Here is a 21803-nt window from a genome sequence, read left to right as displayed (position 1 = left end):
TCTGGAGTCTGTCTTCCAGGGTATTGTCTCCGCTGCACCTGAGTCTGTTTTCTCTCTGGGGAGTGCTTTGCACTGAGATCATTATTAAACTTGAAGGGCAGTTTTGTTAGCGTTAATTCCCTTTAGATCAATATGTCCACTTTAACGAATACCTGGCTAATAGAATTAAGACTCAATCTTTACCACATTTGTTGTGTTGTCTTATTTACCAGTACCATATTCGGATGGCAACCCTGCCTTCATTTATTGGCTTTGAACAGTTGCCGCTTGTTTTCACAATATGTCCTTTATTCACAATTTTTCAGTTTCTCTTTAATTTTTACAATTCTTTCAGAATGTGAGGTTTTTCCTTTCTAACTTATATTTTGCCTGTGAAGTGGCACTAAATCATGAAAGTCTCCATCTGTTGATCACACATGTGAAGCCAAATTGATTCTTAGGCTCATCACTAAAATGAATAAAAGGAAAACTACACGTTCCAGAAACGCAAGTGCTGTTTACTAGAAACCTAGATGTGACTAAAAAGGAATCTACTTGCCAGGGCACCGGATGGCATCTATGCCTTTGGTATATTATAGCCTTCTCAAGATTCCAAGTTCCATGAGTGTGTAGCACAGCCAGTGAAAGTAATTCATTTGCATTCTGGGATTGGTAGTCCTATTGATCCTATTATGAAATCAGCACTACAAATCCAAGAATGCACAGAATAATATCCTTTAGGTATACAAAGCTCCCAAGCTTTTCATATTCATCTTAAATTGCTCATCCAGTCCAGGGACTTTCTTTCTATTCTATTGCATTGCATTTGTTGTCTTGTTTTTCCAATTAGGTAATAAGAGCTGCGAATCTCAGAATGCAAAGAGTAAACCTGGACTGGAGGTGCTATTAATGTATGGAACTGGAAGCCGTGCGACTCTGTATAATTTCTGGCTTTTCAGACCAGGATTTAGTGTCAGAGGTGCAATCAACACGAAACAAAGCCTCCTACCCTACAAACATGTGGCGACTACGCTATACACTACACATAGGCTTTCAGTGGGTTGGATCTTTTCCAGTTCCAGCCCCTACTTATACAGTAACTGAGTTCAGGTGTGCTTGCACTACTGGTGCAAATGAGCTGAACCAAAACTGTAGCTCCCAGAATCCAAAGGTAGCTGAAAACACTAGACTGGCAACAAGGTGTTCCAGGGAGATGGAATCATGTGGTAACCCTATTCACAGTAATTTCCTTTCTCTTTCTCCTCCAGTCTTCGTTTTCTGTCTTTTGCTCTCTTGCTTTAGGGCAAAAATAACTCCTGGTCCACAAAAACGAGTGCCAGCGACCAGCACCTGCAAACACCTGCACAAATTAAGCACTGAAGTCTATTTGCTGTTACAGCTGCCATCTGGATCCTAGTCCTATGTTGCCACATATTCAGCTTGGCTTTTAAGCCAGCACCATGTACATGTCAGGATGTCCACTGTTGTCTTTTCGTTCGGAAGCACAAGCCCAGAACTCCAAGCAAAATGGCATCAGATTACTGCAAGTACAGGCAGGTGACTCTGGTTGTACGTCCGGTTGGTAGCTCAGTTACTTAGTTTTATAAACAAAATACAGGACTGGCCCTGTGAATTATGATTATTGCAATGTTTATTGAATGTGCTTCCGAAAAGCGTGCGTCCTGCTTTTTGCGCGCCCACTGAGTCCTCCTAATTGCACTTGCTTGAAATCCGTTCGGGCAGGAGCCCTTCCTGCACGCCTCACTAATGAGCGTGTTCCTGCTAATGAGGAATAGCTTTCTGATAATTGCTTTCATTTGACTTAAGCAAGAGGGTTTTATTTTGCGGCTAACTTCCCAAATAATTTCCCATCTACATAATTGGCTGAAGGATCTTAATTCTCGTTAAGAAACGCCGTGCAATTGATATCACTCCATTGATTTTAATAAAGCCTTTCAGAGGCCTGAGAGGAGGGAAAAAGCATATTGGTTCTTTAATTAGTAAAGGATTTATTCAGTAAGTTATTGGACAAGTTAATTACAGGACTTAATTTTGCTATTGGAAGGTTCCCCCCTTCCCCCTCCTTTCTCTCCAAATTTGGGAGGATGGACTATTCCAATACTGTGAAGGTGATGACCTTGCGATAACCTGTGTGTTCATCAGTCAAATTACTGTCCCTGGTAATGATAATGCCAAAGCTCTGGAACACTGGGGCAGCTAATCTGTATTCAAATTACCCTCGACGAAACAGCACGCACAATGCAAGCCATAACTCACCGGCACCGAGAGGTGGAGGGAGGCGCGCAGACCCCTTCATGCCCATTGGACATCATCATACATTTCTGAGGTGTTGGACAGGTCCGCGCGAGAGGGCCGTTATTGGAAATATCAATCAAAACCCCTGCTGACTTAATGGTCAATTTAAATTAATTAATTGGAAAGGAAAGAAAAGTTGAGAAGGGCGGCATTGATTGCTTTGTCTGAAGCAGTTGGCAGGCAGGGAGAGGGCGGATGTCCCCCCCAAGTGGAGTGGACGGGCTCCTTGGGCGGGTAAATGCTGCTGAGTCTGTTTGAGGAAACGGGGGGCTAATACCTGCTCTCGCTCTTGTCGGCTGCACGTCGGATTTCAAAATGAAATACTGTTACCCTTTGCCATTCACTCTGTCCTGAGGCTTATGGCGAATGAGTACCACGGGAAGCCGTTTGATGTGTGCAGCTTCTCACCGCCCTGGCACTTTAGCCGTCAGAACGTGGCATGTGGGGATTTTAGAGCCCACGCTCACAAAGTTGAATGTGAAACTACAAGCTCCAGAATGCAATTCTCTAGAATGTTTACAGTGGTGCTGGGAAAACTTTCCGAGTGGAGGTGCTGCCATCAGTGTCACATCACCTAAATCATAGGGATTGTGAAAATCCCACAGAACACAAAAAGCCACACCCATTCAGCAGGAGAGTAGTAAAGGTGTGGTATGTAGTGGTGTATTTTGGAGCACACTGTCGCAAATACATCAATATAGCACCGTTAGGTAGCGCACTGTCATTTACAGACAGCACATTTTAGCAGACATGAAGTGTTCTATATAGTGCACAAACAACTGTGTACAAATCCAGTTAAAACGGTTAATTATCATTTGCTCATCACTAAGTAAAGGTGTCTTGATTTGTTTTGATCCCATTAAAAATCTTTGCTTCCATCACCCTTTATAATTACAAAAAAAGTAATTAATTTGTGGTATATTTTGCAATATTTGTGCAAATGTTATTGTGTGAGAAAAAGTTTACATTATACAGCCTATCCTTTCACCATTCTTGTACTCCAACAAGGTTACCACATAATTCAGTTTGGAAAATCCTCTCACTTTGCAGTCAGAAAACGAAAAGTAAAGACAAATCTCGATGTTTGACAACAATCCGTCAGAAAACATTGCCTGACCTTTGACCTCTGACTTTGAGTGCACAGCAGAAGTAACATGATAAAAATAAAAATTCAAAGCTTCATTCTTTGCTCATTCACCAAACTCTAGCATGATTGTTTTCTGGGGGTGTTGCAGCATCCACCACCCCCACCACTACTTCCAGCGTTAGGCTGTGTAGCCTGCCTACAAGGTTAAAAGTGAAACTACAAATCCCAGACCAAAATGAGATGTTGACTATTCAATAGGGAATGCTGGCTGCCGATGTACAATCTAGCGAGGATCCGTTCACATTGGTGCCGCTGTGGTTTTGAAAATGTAGGTCACTATGGAAAAAGCCACACAACATGGCAAAGAAGCTATTGTCAACAATATGCAAATTCAAGTGTGCATCACATATGTTGGAAGAGACACAACATGAGAGTCGAGTAGCTCGTATTTCAAGCTGGACACCATCAGACAGTGTGAAATTCGAGGTAACATCATGCTGCAATTTAGTAAAACTGTAAGTGTGGGCTCAACATTCCCATGATGCAAAGTGTTGTTGGTTAAAAATGCAGGCCTGGATTAAGGTGACAAAATATGAGGACACTAGGAATCTATGATGTAAGGAAAAATCAATTTTTATAATCCATTAGTTTCACAGATTGCAACATTGTAAATTGCATGTTCCTGTTTCTTAGCAAAAGATTGTTTGGCTTGGCACTGTTTACCAAAGGACTGATAGTAACATAAAAGTACTGTTATGTGCAAGATTGCCCAGTGGACTCCTGTGAGGGCTGTGGTCTAAATGGCTTTCTAATTCAATGTTGATGCTTTTAACTGAGCCCTTGCATCAGAGGGTTAGAAATCTGACTCCTGCAGCTCTGGGAAACCCCAAGATTTCATATCATTTGGCGCTCGACGCCTGCCTCATATGTTTCTGAACAAATAATTATTATAAATACATGGAGACGTCCATTGTGATATTGGTTACCTCCATCAGATGAAATAGGAAAGCCCTGTTTACTTACTATAGGTTTGCCAAGCTTGGCTCCTAAAAGGGTTTTCCCATTCTGTGGTTTCTGATTCTCATCTTTAGTCAATCTGCTCACTAAAAATGGTGGCTACGGTTGTGAAAGGAGAAAATTACAGGGCAACAGTAGCACAACATCTCAAAGACAGAGATGTCCCTTGTAACGGGGGGTGTAGTAACATTTGTGGTTAATGCACATGCTGCAGGCACCTTTGAGATTTTACACTCTAGGGTGGACTTTGATATGTGGATGCTGTAATAGGGCTTTTTCCCCACATATACACTAGCACATCACGATTTGGAGATCCTTCTGATCTACATGGAGCACCATAATTGGTTTGGTGGTTTGTTACCACACACTTATCAGAACGTCAGATGTAGTCCCCTCAGTAATGAAAGGGTCGCCTTGCCTGTATTGGCTGGATTTGCACCATATCCAAATCCTTTAAACCTACTACTTAGGGAAATAGTAGGAATATTAAATCAGACAGCCTTCCCACACAGGCTGCTTAAACAGTATGTACTGCAGAATCTAGCAGGCAAAGCTGTTTCAGTAGGACCTGCAACACAGGGGCAGGTTGCAGTACAGACAATCACTCCCCATACTACAAACGCTATTAAGGGCAAAGCACCTGCAAAATGTGATGAAATTGCCTTCTGGATTGCTCACAAGACCAAGCAGCTGGAAACGGTCCATCCTCATGCAACACCCCAAGACAAGCATAGCATCTTAACTATCCGTCTTCCCTGTGGGATGGTGCCACCTGGGAAAGTATATTTGTGAGTATTTATGCTACTATCCACAATATGCCTTCATGAGTGGTTTCTCAAGATGTATTACGTACAAAATATGCACAGAGCTACAGTAGCAGGGATGAAATTAATTGGAAAATTTGAAACAGTGTTCTCAATTATTCTAAGTACTATCTGCATTTGCCAGTGGCTTGCAGCAATTCCTATTCAAGAACATGAATGGGGGCTACTAAAAATAATTTCTGAAACTTATACATCTCAGGGCTGCAACATCCTGGGATCACGACCCATCAAACCATATCTCAAAACAAAATATGAGATTGATGGTTCAGGAAAAGGAAACACTACACCTGAAACTAAAAAGAAGCAAAGAGTGAAACGGAAAAAACTGACTGGATCTCCATCAACTCAAGAGTCCACGGAAGTGGGGTTATAATTTGGCGGATCGTAAAAAAAAGCAGGATCAGTATCAGTATGCTTCCCATTTTTTTTAGGATTCTGACATCAATGTATACACTGTCCTGAATGCCATGGTTTGGGAAATGGTTCTATATAAAATTATGAGATCCACAGAGTTACTGCAGATTCCCTATGTTTTTAAAAGTGCTATGAATCATATAATAATACCTTGTTCCTTTTCAGATGGATGAAACATTATAACTGTTAAACATATGTTGTTAGATTTACAAGCATGCACAATCCTCAACAATGAGGATTCCTATTTAATAATTACAAATACATGTATTGCTGCCATCACTTTGGTCGCCACTACATGCACAGGAGTTGCTAACCCTGAGAGATATACAGTTCCATACAGTGGAAACACTGCCAGGCACCACCTTTAAATAGTAACCTTCGTTCCTTGAGAAAATTCCCGAATTTTAACAGTACTGACAGGAGAGATTCTTCAGCTTTTAATTATTCAAAAAAACACAGAATGACTCCAAAAGAACCCTATTACCAATAACCTATAGATCTACTCCTGAGAGTTTATTAAAAATCATGCCATACAAGCCTATGGGTATGGGAAAGAAAATATTGATGAGGAAAATATTTGAAGAACACACGTTTGGCAAATTCAAGGTAAAAAGGCCATATTTGGAGTATGCAGGAGACATAATTTTCCTGAATAAATCATCTAGCAGACAATTCGTCTGGGATTTGGTAAAAAGTACCTTAAAACACCATTCCAAAAGTCAATTCAACAACATTTCAAAATTTGCTGAGAAAAGAAAACATCACAGATCGTGACAAATGACAGGATCTAAAATGGTGTATATAATAAGGACTTAAGTTTTCTCATCCATGATTAGAATCAGTTACAAGCAATTGCAAAGTTAAATTGGGCATTACAAGCAGTACGGTCTAGAAAGTAGCTTGGCAGCTCACAAACAATACTTCTGAGTTGAGCCATATAATTTGACTTCTACTAAAGAAACCATGGTAAGAGAGAAGTCACCTATACTGTGTTAAGCACAGAACAAATGGAAGAAGTCATGTTTTCCATAGCAGAAGCTATTGCTATCACATGGGTCCTACATGGAGTAATCTCTCTTCCCATTATACCTTTTTACTTTAATGCGTGGCAAAAACACAATCCCTTGTCTTGGTATGAAAAAAATGTATAACTCTTTTCTTCACCACGTAGGGGAGTCACTGTTTGAACTCAAGACAATTCTGAATTAATAAGCACATCTGGATGTGCAAACCCTCTAGGCCATTCATTCTTATGTGACTCCAACACTTTACTTGGAGATTGTAATCTTTTGAAGCCAGGTCTGAGCTGTAAATTATTAGATCTACCGGTGTCATCCGTCCCAGCCCATCATATACTTTTGAACAATGGTGCCTTTTTATTATTGACTAACAAATATTTCTGGGGAATGTTCTAAGGCCAATCGTATTTCTCAAACGTTCTTGTGAAATAACCTTGTATCCCTCTCCTCATAAGGTACTGAATAGACACTGATAATATACATGTTCATAAACTGAATAAACTTGTTACAGTGTTAATACAAAAATAGTTCCTTTGATATCAGCAGCAGAAACATTTGACCTGCAAACAGGGTGCTCTGCCTCAGAGATTCAAAACCTCTTGCAAATCCAATGTCATTCCCATTGTGCAGACTTTGTGCACACACTCATCAACTCATCAAACACTACATGTACTTTATGTGGTATATTGATTGGTTTTCACACTGTTTTTGGACTCACTTCTTCATTCTTTTGTCCCTTTTTCTTGAGTCTGTTTGTCGGATTTCTTATAATCCCTTTGATCAGTGGCTGTTGCATTCTCATTTTTTCTTCTAGTAAGGAATACACCAGCCCAACCAATAACATGGATATCAGTTATCAAAGTGAAAAAAGTGCCAAGAGACCCATGCATTTTTTCTTGGCTCTCAATGGATATTGGTACTGAGTGACTACTGAACTCTCTCATTTTCCAAAATGAGTGCTCGACAAGTGAGATCAGTCTTCTGGTGCATAAACTGTTTACCAGAGGCAATGCTTGAATTGCCACATGAAGGTGTCATCTATGGCATCTATCAATGTAAACTTTCTGAGAGGATTGAAGTTGCACCAAGCCTACTGCTGAGGACTATATCTGCTAATTGTGAAGTATGCTCAATAGGATGGACAAATCTCAACATTCGAGTCATCAACAGCTTCAATACTGGAAACACCTGATCTGACAGGAATCGAAGCACACGCAATGTTGCCATCCCTGCATACTCTTGACATTAAGGACCTGTTACAGTGCATTTAAAGAAAAACTACTTTTCGTCCAAATGTTCCTATGCAAACACTCCAGGTACTGTGGCAAAGAATCCTGGATACACTAGCAAGAACATTACACTGTCATGGTGGCGGAGAACTGAAAAATGTGCCCAATCATCTGCCAACCTGAAAAAAGGGGTAAAATGTGTTTAGGGTTGAAATAAAGTGAGATCCAAAATGTCCACCAGTACCAAATATCATGAGAACTCGCTCATGTCCCTAATTTGGTCACAACTTGGCAGTACTGTAATTATTGAGGTCCCTTCATGTTGGTGAGTCCACATATTGTGGTGTAGGCTGCATTCCCGAATGTTGCTTATCTACTGAAGTCTGCATTGTCATGACAAATCAAGGCCACAGTTCACAAAACTTTGAATGGGCATGATGATGAACATAAGGAGAAAAAATATAGAATAGGGTTACAATGCTTAATAGTAAGTTTGGAGGCACATTAAGCATTTTTCATGGTAGACTTGCAAATTATACATAACAGTCTGCCTATATCCAGACTGAGCCAAGAATATATAAACCAGTGTGACTGTATGATTTAAAATTGATGCCTTACTCTCATCTAAATGGTGTATCGAGAGAGGCGTAAGGCAGGGGTGTCCAATGCTCTCCCACAATTTATTTTTCATTTGTCTTGCAGCCTTGGGGTCGGTTGCTGAGGATGTGATGTGTCAGTGGAAATAAAGTTATTGGCTACTCACCTTCGGTATGTATATGCAGATTCCATTTTGCTCTATGTAAAGTGTTCAAAAACAATGTTTCCCTGTATGATGGATACAATTTGGGAATATGGGTAGTTTCAGGCTTTCAGCTGAATTGCTACAAGTCAGTGCCATATCCTGTTCCAGACACAATCGCAAAAGACTTACATGAGTTCCCACTATCTTTCAGAATAGACTCTTTGAGGTATTCACATAAGCAATGACTTATTGAGTATATGAATTTGAATGTATTAGCTGCTATTAATAAACTGGAGAGGTTCAGAACATTCTGCCTCGCATTCTCAATTTCACCAATGGGCAGAATTGCAATGTGCAAAATTGTCATTGTTACCCAGATTTGTATATGTTTGGCAAGGCATATATGGCAATTCCTGATTTCATGAAAGCGAAGGATGCATTGATAGTGCTGCTCTAATGGAAGAACAAGAAGGCAAGGATAGCCATGACCACAATCAGCCTTATATGGGACAGGGGAGACATGCCGCTACCCAATCCTAATTATTATTGCATAACTAATCAGCTTCAAAATGAGGTGCCATGGCTTAATTAGGCTAATTACTTACTAACAACCACGATCAGAGTTATTTTCACACCACTATTGAAAGACATGCAGAGATCAAGGGTGCCAATACATGTGAACATGGTGATTGATCTGTAGTTAGTAGCTACCAAACTGTAGTATTCATGCAATGTGTATTTTTCAGTATTATATCTATGGTAATCTCTATGATCAACCAATGCTCTTCAGGAGAGGGGGTGATCTGGCCAATCACCTATGTCCACATACATAAAGTTGGTAGATTTATGGGATTTTGGGAACACTGTGACAAATGTAGGGTGAAAATCCTGCTCTTCCTGATATACGCTAGTATTGCAGCTACATTTTGCAAAGCATGGCTGGGGTTGCTAAAGGTACCTGAGATCCCTCTCATCAACACAATACTGCATCATCTTGTAGAAGTTAATAATCCAGACCCCAACATACACAAAGGATACCTTCCCAAAAGTAAAAAGTATTTTACAAGAGTGAGGGTTAGCTACGAGTCAGACCAACGATCACCATTAACGCATAAAGAATGGGACAGTGTACGGGCCAGGTGCAAATTTGTAATCAGAAATTCTAGAATTAATCTAATACACTGTAAGGGAGTTCACTGGGTGTACATCACTCCTCAGCTGTCACTTAGAATAAACCCACAGATAGATGGTCGCAGCTCTAGATGTTGTATTGAAACAGGATCGTTTGGGCATATAGATAAGAAATGGGCAACATGGCTGCTCCATACCTGAAGTTACAGTATGGTGCCAACTCTCCATAGTGCACCATGCTGATCATGTCTGCCCTGCTTCCACTGCTTAGCAGTTGTCCCTCAAAGGCTAGCGGTCTATCCCCCCGCAATAGGGCTAAAACACCCATTGGAGTTGCACTGGAAGGCTACGCAACATCCCAGAGGCTTTCTTACCAGTGCCAGAGATCTTGCTGCTTGCTGGGCGGGGCACCTATTCTGGTCCTTGCCCCAACACCATGAGTTGTCCTCTACCAGGCACCATTACAGGATGGCATAGGTTCGATTCCCCACTGGATAACCCCAATATGTTTTGTGAGAACCACAGGGGCACGATCTGCAGCAGAACCAAATGACCTGCTGTTCCACGGCACCAAGGGTTACATGTGCCCACACAGGAGGGTGCCAGGGTTACATGCACCAACACAGGAGGGCCCCACTGGATACCCTCATACCTTATATAGTTACTCGACCTACAGTGAAATTGAATGACCTGCTGTCCTACAACACTGAGGGTTAATGTGTCTACACAGGAGTGCACCCTGTCAATGCCCTCTTCTCCAACGGATCCAGCAACAGTATTACACACCTGAGGGCAACTAATGCCAGATTCAGCCATAACTGAGGGGCAGCAGACACAGGTACTCACTGAGCTCCAATATCTCTTGCTGCACAGCTGCTATTAAAAGGCGCACAACTGGTAATGCAGAGCCTGAGGAACCCACGCCTTAAATGAAGCATTATAAGCAGTAACCAAGCAGTCAGGATATCTTATGACTGCCCCCTCTCTCAGCATGATGCACAGCACCTGAGCCTAGTATTACCTGGACATTACCCTACAAGGGACCCGCTGTCTGATGCTTTACTGTGTTTAACCATACTGTAAGAATTTGGGTTATTGGTTGAGAGGGATTAAAGCTCCTCTCAGGCAACAACCACAATCTTTGCCAGGGTGAACTATGGAAGCCACTAAATTAAACTGTTAAAGCCGCTGGTAGCTTGGCAGAAAGCAGTCAGGCTTAACTTAGAGGCAAAGTGAAAACTATTTATGCAGCACTCAAACAGTTCTAAAATAAGAACACCACACAAGAAAAATCCTCAAACCAATTTAGAAGAATATAATACATTTTAATAAATAAAATGAGATCAGAAGAACCAAAACCCCATTAATAGAACCAGAGATATTCACTTTTGAAGTTTTAAGTACTTCTATCACCTAAAATCCCAAATGACTACTCATGGTCATCTGGTCAGGCTAGGCTATAAGAAAGTCATAAGTTCAGGCTGACCCCGAAAGAGCACAGTCCGGATATATAGGGACCAGCTTAGTTCCACTGTAAAAGTTACCTTCTCAGGGGCGTGGTCGAGCGGTCTGACATGGCGGACAAGCTTTGAACGAGGTCCGGAGGCCAACCGATGAATCCAGCATAATCCTGTGCCATTGACACTTCTCTCACCCTAGTCCTTTCTGCCTTGTGCCTGCCTGTGCCCGAGGAGCTGTGGTGGCTTTTGGAGTCAGCGTTGACTTCTGCAGAGCGGCTCGGCGGAGTCGCCTTCCAGCCGAGGCCGGTTAATCGGGCCCATGCGGCGCTTCACCCCGGCTCCTTCGGCGGTCAGCTACCGGACTGCTCCTGTCATCTGTGGGCGGATGGGTCAGGCCTCAGTGACGGTGACCTGTTCTGCGCTGGTAGCTCGGCTGTCCTGGCTCCCGAGGGGGGAGCATTTTGAAATCGTTGTGCTACCTGGCCACCATTGCGGCGTGGAGGCGGGCGTAGGCCGTCCACTCTTTGGTGCACCCCCGTCGCTCCCTCTCCACATATTCCACGGCTGGGAGTCCCGATGCTGCGGAGGCTTATACCCGCTTCCTCCCCCTCCCGGATGTGAACAGACCCGTGCCAGGGCCCAGGCCCGATCGCAGCCATACTGCCGAATTTGACCACCGCCGGAGGACGCCTCATCGGTGGTTGTACTGACTGCCTTCATTGGCGACTGTAGAGGCTGTCTGGGTCGGGCCGGGCTGCTCGAGAGGGTGGTGACTTGACCCTGTGCTACATGATGCTCTGCGGCCATCAGAGGCCTAACTCAAGGTTAGTGCGTGGGGCCCGCCCCTGCTTCGAATTCACCTCTGGGGCTCTCGGTCCTCTTCTTGCTGGACTGTGCCCCTGCCTGGGCCTCCTAATTCTGCCACATGCTGAACTCTCTGGCATTCTCGGGCACCCCTCCTCTACTTCCCGGCTGCTGGTGTAGCTTTGGGGTGGCCCGGTAGATATCGGACCGGACGCAGGGCTATTTCTGCTGCCTCCCTCATTGCCACGGCCCCCTCGCACATACATTGCCCCCGGGGTCGGTGAATCCCGGTGGGGTCTGGAGTCCCCCCCTTCGTGGTCTGCAGGACGGAGGAGACAGTGGGGCACCTCATTGATCGGCGCTGTGCCAGGTGTTACAGGGAGTGTTTTAGGGGCACTGGGGCACCCTCACCACATGTTCGAGGGAGTGATTTAGGGGCAAAGGGGCACCTTAACTTGAGGGCGGGGTGCGCAGGAACGCTCACACTATAATGAAGGAAATAAATATGTTAGTCATGGAAACTAAGCCAAAAGGATGAACAGATTTATTTAGAAGGTGCAACTTCAAGAAAAAGGCATTTAAAATACAGAATACAAAATATAGTGACCTCGCATTCATAGAGAGTCTTACCAAACAGAAGGCACTTTTATCTAATTCTCAATAGGACTCAGAAGGCATTGAAATTGTTTGAAGAGAGACACTTCAGAAAATGCAACATAAGATGTGCAGTGTAAAAACCTCTAAGACACATTTATAAATGCACTATGAAAAACATAATTTAAATCAAGGAAAATGTTCTCAGAATGCAAAACACATTTGATGTAAAATGCTGAGAATACTCACGTTTAAACCTAAATGAAAGCAGCCTTACAAGTGTAATATAAGCATTAAATTCCCAATAAGAAAACTCCAATTTAGAGTCAAAATAGCATACATAGCATATACAGCAAATATATTGGCAAGTTAAATTGTATCTTAAAAAAATAAATAAACAAGAGCTCTTGGGGAGCACCCACACCCGCCTGCCATATACCAACAGACGGGTGGGGTAGTCCGACAAGAACCCCCGTGAGCTTCCCTTTTATACCCTGTAATGCAGCGAGAAGTACCTACAGCAACGTCATCTCACGCCAGTCCTACCTGTGTCAATTACACCACGGTTCACATATTTATCAGAAGTGTCGTGTCTATCTTACTAAATGTGGAACATAGACTAGGTGAAAGGTTATATTCTCAGACCAAGCGCTCGTCATAAATTGCATAGGGCAAGCAGAAAATATGTAATGTAAGGAATAAATTATATAGCAATGTCTTGGTTGCCACATCCATCACCCTGCTCTGACGTCCTTGTGGTGGGAGTTTCTCTGTTCTCATAACCAGACGTACCCAGGATGTGGTGGGCTTTATTTCGACAGGATAGAGAGACAGTCAACTTTGCACCACTGAACTCTGCGCACACGGGTAGGGTGGGGGCTCTATAGTTTGGGGAAGGAGGCCTCGCAGAGAGAAGCTGGCTATGATTTTTAGTCAGACCTCTGGTCAAATTAACAAAAGGCCTACAGATTAGGCTGGCAGGACCTACGTAGGGGTTCATACTGGCTGAGTGACTAGGATGGCCCAGGGCATTTGTTATACAGTAAAACCAGACCCTCTGCTCAATTTAACACGGCCTACAAATTAGGCTGGCAGGGCAAGGATAAGGGTCTCATACCTCAGGTGTGGGATTTCCACCATGGAAGATACTGTTGCCTCCCTCCATAAAAAGGTGTACTCTCTTGAATCCAGCACCAAGGGTCTCGCACTCAGGGCAGAGGGCGCCAAAGGCAGGGTCCGGAGAAATAATCTTCCCTTCATGCGGTTTCCTGAGGGGTGCGAAGACACCAATGCGGAATGATTCCTCACTGTATGTATAAAGGGCTGGATCCGTAAACGTCTCTATCTCAATGCTTCATCATTGAGCGTGTGCATTGTGCTCTGATGCCAAAACCTCCACCAGGAGCCAGGCCTCGGTCCATTATTGCTAGATTTCTAAATTTCAATGACCCCATTGCGATCCATACGGCGGGGAAACTCCAACATGACTCCCACCACATCCTGATTTTTCCCGACTACACGAGGCTGGTGCAGAACGCCGGCAATCCTTCACGGCTGCTAAGGCCCATCTGCGAGATCTTAAACTCCAGTATGCACTGCTCTTCCCGGCCCGGCTAAGAGTAATCTATGAAACCCGTACTCTCTTCTTCGATACTTCGGAGGAAGTGTTTGCCTGGACAGATGAACAGCGGAAGCTCAAGCAACATACCCCGCCACGATTTTACTCAGGATCATCCTCTGGAGAGGCCTCGACGCAACATACTAAGACTAAAGGGAAAAAAAACTGAAGCTCGGGATCAAGGCGCTGCTCGAAATCACAAGGCGCTTCCAACTCCCGGGGTGACTTGGCTATGCGGGACTCCCCACCGATACAATATGGAGACTGAACATCACAGGTTACTTCTCTATATGGACCAGACTGGCTGGTGAACTTTGACCCGCTTTCCCTACTCTTTAGTTCTTCTTAGACTATATGTCACTACTAGGGGGATCTGAGAATTATGTTTTGATTGCTAATTGTGTTGATGGCACCTTGTTGGGACCCATATGTGGCCCTCTCCACATCCCCTTCTTCTCAGCTTCTGAGGACTCTGTGTTAAATTGGAGATAGCTTTATGGGGAACCGTTGGTGTGGGGCTGTGTTTTGCCCCCATCGGGGCGGTTACACCATCCTCACTGCGACAGATACTTCTAAGGTTTTGAGGTATTGGGTGGGATGGGTGTGGGTGGGGAAGGGTTTCTTGTTTTGTTTAATGTCATTTGTTTTTGCCACGATGTCCTTTGTCATGCATTTCCTTGGGATTGCTAATGCTGTCCACTTTATTAGGTTCCTAGCTGTATGCCATTACCGTCTATGCCGCAAGATCTAGCCGGGGTTGGGGGTAGAGAGCTTCGGGTCCTTAGCTGAAATGTCAATGGTCTGCTGGACAAGATTAAGCGAGGTGCAGTGCTGCGCCAAGCAAAGCGACATGGGGCGGGTGTCTTCCTCTTGCAGAAAAGCCACCTGACTGGCAACAAGACACCCTGCTTGGGGTGGTTTGGATTTGCACACACCTACCATGCTGGTTTCACACAAGGTTCCCGGGAAGTTGCAATTCTTATATACCGCAGTGCAGTGTCCTATAGCCGCACGTGGTCAGAGCCACAGGGTAGGTTCATTATGATACACCGGACACTATGGGGCACGCCGACCGAGCCTGATCCGGAGTGTTTTCTGACCGAGCCGGAGTCCTGCAGTCCGACCGAGCGAGTACGATGCGGCCGTATGTTGCCGGACTCGGTTCGGTCGGACTCCCATAGAGGTCAATGGGAGCGGGTCGTACAACACGTACATGGGCTCCCATTGACTGAATAGGTATGTTGCGGACAAGTGCGCCCCCTACAGTGGATTTGCGTCGGTGCCATCTGCACCGTACATGCCTGTGTTGGGGAGACCCATGGGTCTCCCCCTGTGTCCGAGTCGTAGGGCTGCGGTTGACAGGGGGTCCGACACGGACCCCCAAAGGCAACCACCCGGACGATTTGGGAGCCGGACACTCCGGCTCGCATAGGCTGTCCGACGCGTGCATCGTACTGGCTCGGTCGTGAATCGCATCCATTGCATGCCACGGTTAGCTTACAACTGAGAGGTACGGAGTGGTTTGGACCCGGAAACGACTCGGTCGGTGAATTTCATGTAGCTCACATCATACTTGCTCACTCATACAGCTGTGCAAGTCGGCCGGAAAACACGCGTACGGCTCGTAGTTTTTCCGGCCGGATCACGTTCGGTGCCCTTCCGTCCCGGATCAGAATCGGCCCCTATATGGGGAACCCATTATTTTTGGTAGTGTGTATGCCCCCCTCCTCACTCCTGGTCCCTAGTCGAGAAGCTGACGATACTCTGGATCGATCTACAATCGGTACTAACTGTAGTTGGTGGTGACTGGAATGATGTTATGTCCCCCTCACAAGACAGATGGAGCGCCACGGCTCGAGCTACGGTGACTCCCGATTGCAAACTATTGCCCCTCGTTATAGTATAGGGTGGGCTGAAACTTGGAGGACTATGCACGAAGACGCATGTGCATACTCCTATTTTTCTGGAGCACATGACTCCTTTTCCCGCTTAGATTACATCTTCATCACGGCGTCCCATACTCAAAGATTGACTGAGGCTGCAATTCTCCCCCGGGGTTGTCTGATCATTCACCGGTGTACATTCTCCTGTCTTTAGATCCCAGACATTCCTGCTTCGGTGGCATTTGTCGCCATGGCTATTGAGAGACGAGAAATATAGGGCGCATATGCATGCATCGTTAGCAGATTACCTACTGATTAACACGGGTACAGTGGAGTTGCCGGCCACCCATTGGGAGGCTATGAAACCCACTCTTAGGGGAGCGGATATTGCCTTTTGTACTGCCCAGCGCAGAGAAAAATGGGACTCACTGTTCAGAAGTGAAGCCCAGCTGCTTGACTTAGAGCTTGGTAGTAGAGAAGTGGCGGGACAGGCTGCGCGTAGACAGCTGCTGACGGTGCAGCAGACATACGCCGGCGAGCTCATTAACGAGGCCCGCCTTTATTGGCTTTCTACTCGTAGCCGTATTTATCGATGGGGGACAAGTCCAGTGCCCTGCTGCTTCACCTATGTCAGCAGACACTGAGCCCGCCGATGCTCCCAACTGTACGTGGCCCAGATGGGAATGTCCTTACGGACCCATCTGCCATTGCCAATAGCTTTGCCTCATACTTCGCGGACCTTTATGCCACCCATGAGGTGCTGCCTGCTGCCTTGGTACAGAAATGAATTGATGACTTTCCTCCCCGTGCCTTACCTGATACAACACAAGATGCACTTGACTCCCCCTTTTCGGCAGAGGAGCTTCTGCCTGCCTTATTAGATATGATGGTGGGAAAGGCACCGGGCCCGAATGGCTACCCCTGCGAATTCTTTCAAAAATATCACCCACAGCTCTTACAACCCTATTTAGCGGCCCTGAAGGCCTCCTGGGATTCCGGCGACATGCTGAGATCGTTGTGTTTCTGAAACTGGGCCGCCCACCGGAATACTCCTTGTCCTATCGACCTATCTCTTTGCTTAACGTAGAAGCGAAGCTTCTAGCCAAGGTAATTGCAAATCGCCTAGTCCCCTACATCACGGAGTTGGTCCACCCGGATCAAACAGGATTTATGCCGAATTCAGGCAAGCCGGGCCGACGAAGGCTGTGATGCCAGAAACCGGTCCCCGGAAGCTTGTTTCCTTCCCCGTATAAGAATTGGCTTGGTAGTTTGGTTTGCCCTGTTCCCATCATGCACTGGGACAGGTACAGACTAATTTGCATGTAGCCAGGTTCTGAGCTGGGATGGTGCAGTGAGCTAAAAAACGGTGATGGATCAAAACCATGATCTCTTGACTTGGTAAGAGTATTCTGCATCATTCAGAAACTCTGTCCATCACCACCCCCTTTTTCCCAAATCGATTTTATCCACACTCAGTGTGGGAGGGTATGCTCAGACGTGAGTCCCTTGCTCATTGCACCATCAGGATTCAGGCAAGCCGGTCCGACGAAGGCTGTGATGCCAGAAACCGGTCCCCGGAAGCTTGTTTCCTTCCCAGTATAAGAATTGGCTTGGTAGTTTGGTTTGCCCTGTTCCCATCATGCACTGGGACAGGTACAGACTAATTTGCATGTAGCCAGGTTCTGAGCTGGGATGGTGCAGTGAGCTAAAAAACGGTGATGGATCAAAACCATGATCTCTTGACTTGGTAAGAGTATTCTGCATCATTCAGAAACTCTGTCCATCACCACCCCCTTTTTCCCAAATCGATTTTATCCACACTCAGTGTGGGAGGGTATGCTCAGACGTGAGTCCCTTGCTCATTGCACCATCAGGATTCAGGCAAGCCGGGCCGACGAAGGCTGTGATGCCAGAAACCAGTCCCCGGAAGCTTGTTTCCTTCCCAGTATAAGAATTGGCTTGGTAGTTTGGTTTGCCCTGTTCCCATCATGCACTGGGACAGGTACAGACTAATTTGCATGTAGCCAGGTTCTGAGCTGGGATGGTGCAGTGAGCTAAAAAACGGTGATGGATCAAAACCATGATCTCTTGACTTGGTAAGAGTATTCTGCATCATTCAGAAACTCTGTCCATCACCACCCCCTTTTTCCCAAATCGATTTTATCCACACTCAGTGTGGGAGGGTATGCTCAGACGTGAGTCCCTTGCTCATTGCACCATCAGGATTCAGGCAAGCCGGGCCGACGAAGGCTGTGATGCCAGAAACCGGTCCCCGGAAGCTTGTTTCCTTCCCAGTATAAGAATTGGCTTGGTAGTTTGGTTTGCCCTGTTCCCATCATGCACTGGGACAGGTACAGACTAATTTGCATGTAGCCAGGTTCTGAGCTGGGATGGTGCAGTGAGCTAAAAAACGGTGATGGATCAAAACCATGATCTCTTGACTTGGTAAGAGTATTCTGCATCATTCAGAAACTCTGTCCATCACCACCCCCTTTTTCCCAAATCGATTTTATCCACACTCAGTGTGGGAGGGTATGCTCAGACGTGAGTCCCTTGCTCATTGCACCATCAGGATTCAGGCAAGCCGGGCCGACGAAGGCTGTGATGCCAGAAACCGGTCCCCGGAAGCTTGTTTCCTTCCCAGTATAAGAATTGGCTTGGTAGTTTGGTTTGCCCTGTTCCCATCATGCACTGGGACAGGTACAGACTAATTTGCATGTAGCCAGGTTCTGAGCTGGGATGGTGCAGTGAGCTAAAAAACGGTGATGGATCAAAACCATGATCTCTTGACTTGGTAAGAGTATTCTGCATCATTCAGAAACTCTGTCCATCACCACCCCCTTTTTCCCAAATCGATTTTATCCACACTCAGTGTGGGAGGGTATGCTCAGACGTGAGTCCCTTGCTCATTGCACCATCAGGATTCAGGCAAGCCGGGCCGACGAAGGCTGTGATGCCAGAAACCGGTCCCCGGAAGCTTGTTTCCTTCCCAGTATAAGAATTGGCTTGGTAGTTTGGTTTGCCCTGTTCCCATCATGCACTGGGACAGGTACAGACTAATTTGCATGTAGCCAGGTTCTGAGCTGGGATGGTGCAGTGAGCTAAAAAACGGTGATGGATCAAAACCATGATCTCTTGACTTGGTAAGAGTATTCTGCATCATTCAGAAACTCTGTCCATCACCACCCCCTTTTTCCCAAATCGATTTTATCCACACTGAGTGTGGGAGGGTATGCTCAGACGTGAGTCACTTGCTCATTGCAGCATCAGGATTCAGGCAAGCCGGGCCGACGAAGGCTGTGATGCCAGAAACCGGTCCCCGGAAGCTTGTTTCCTTCCCAGTATAAGAATTGGCTTGGTAGTTTGGTTTGCCCTGTTCCCATCATGCACTGGGACAGGTACAGACTAATTTGCATGTAGCCAGGTTCTGAGCTGGGATGGTGCAGTGAGCTAAAAAACGGTGATGGATCAAAACCATGATCTCTTGACTTGGTAAGAGTATTCTGCATCATTCAGAAACTCTGTCCATCACCACCCCCTTTTTCCCAAATCGATTTTATCCACACTCAGTGTGGGAGGGTATGCTCAGACGTGAGTCCCTTGCTCATTGCACCATCAGGATTCAGGCAAGCCGGGCCGACGAAGGCTGTGATGCCAGAAACCGGTCCCCGGAAGCTTGTTTCCTTCCCAGTATAAGAATTGGCTTGGTAGTTTGGTTTGCCCTGTTCCCATCATGCACTGGGACAGGTACAGACTAATTTGCATGTAGCCAGGTTCTGAGCTGGGATGGTGCAGTGAGCTAAAAAACGGTGATGGATCAAAACCATGATCTCTTGACTTGGTAAGAGTATTCTGCATCATTCAGAAACTCTGTCCATCACCACCCCCTTTTTCCCAAATCGATTTTATCCACACTCAGTGTGGGAGGGTATGCTCAGACGTGAGTCCCTTGCTCATTGCACCATCAGGATTCAGGCAAGCCGGGCCGACGAAGGCTGTGATGCCAGAAACCGGTCCCCGGAAGCTTGTTTCCTTCCCAGTATAAGAATTGGCTTGGTAGTTTGGTTTGCCCTGTTCCCATCTTGCACTGGGACAGGTACAGACTAATTTGCATGTAGCCAGGTTCTGAGCTGGGATGGTGCAGTGAGCTAAAAAACGGTGATGGATCAAAACCATGATCTCTTGACTTGGTAAGAGTATTCTGCATCATTCAGAAACTCTGTCCATCACCACCCCCTTTTTCCCAAATCGATTTTATCCACACTCAGTGTGGGAGGGTATGCTCAGACGTGAGTCCCTTGCTCATTGCACCATCAGGATTCAGGCAAGCCGGGCCGACGAAGGCTGTGATGCCAGAAACCGGTCCCCGGAAGCTTGTTTCCTTCCCAGTATAAGAATTGGCTTGGTAGTTTGGTTTGCCCTGTTCCCATCATGCACTGGGACAGGTACAGACTAATTTGCATGTAGCCAGGTTCTGAGCTGGGATGGTGCAGTGAGCTAAAAAACGGTGATGGATCAAAACCATGATCTCTTGACTTGGTAAGAGTATTCTGCATCATTCAGAAACTCTGTCCATCACCACCCTCTTTTTCCCAAATCGATTTTATCCACACTCAGTGTGGGAGGGTATGCTCAGACGTGAGTCCCTTGCTCATTGCACCATCAGGATTCAGGCAAGCCGGGCCGACGAAGGCTGTGATGCCAGAAACCGGTCCCCGGAAGCTTGTTTCCTTCCCAGTATAAGAATTGGCTTGGTAGTTTGGTTTGCCCTGTTCCCATCATGCACTGGGACAGGTACAGACTAATTTGCATGTAGCCAGGTTCTGAGCTGGGATGGTGCAGTGAGCTAAAAAACGGTGATGGATCAAAACCATGATCTCTTGACTTGGTAAGAGTATTCTGCATCATTCAGAAACTCTGTCCATCACCACCCCCTTTTTCCCAAATCGATTTTATCCACACTCAGTGTGGGAGGGTATGCTCAGACGTGAGTCCCTTGCTCATTGCACCATCAGGATTCAGGCAAGCCGGGCCGACGAAGGCTGTGATGCCAGAAACCGGTCCCCGGAAGCTTGTTTCCTTCCCAGTATAAGAATTGGCTTGGTAGTTTGGTTTGCCCTGTTCCCATCATGCACTGGGACAGGTACAGACTAATTTGCATGTAGCCAGGTTCTGAGCTGGGATGGTGCAGTGAGCTAAAAAACGGTGATGGATCAAAACCATGATCTCTTGACTTGGTAAGAGTATTCTGCATCATTCAGAAACTCTGTCCATCACCACCCCCTTTTTCCCAAATCGATTTTATCCACACTCAGTGTGGGAGGGTATGCTCAGACGTGAGTCCCTTGCTCATTGCACCATCAGGATTCAGGCAAGCCGGGCCGACGAAGGCTGTGATGCCAGAAACCGGTCCCCGGAAGCTTGTTTCCTTCCCAGTATAAGAATTGGCTTGGTAGTTTGGTTTGCCCTGTTCCCATCATGCACTGGGACAGGTACAGACTAATTTGCATGTAGCCAGGTTCTGAGCTGGGATGGTGCAGTGAGCTAAAAAACGGTGATGGATCAAAACCATGATCTCTTGACTTGGTAAGAGTATTCTGCATCATTCAGAAACTCTGTCCATCACCACCCCCTTTTTCCCAAATCGATTTTATCCACACTCAGTGTGGGAGGGTATGCTCAGACG

The sequence above is a fragment of the Triturus cristatus genome, chromosome 2_2, assembly GCF_964204655.1.
Source record: "Triturus cristatus chromosome 2_2, aTriCri1.1, whole genome shotgun sequence".
Classification (NCBI taxonomy): Eukaryota; Metazoa; Chordata; class Amphibia; order Caudata; family Salamandridae; genus Triturus; species Triturus cristatus.
Note: the sequence above shows the minus strand (reverse complement) of the source record.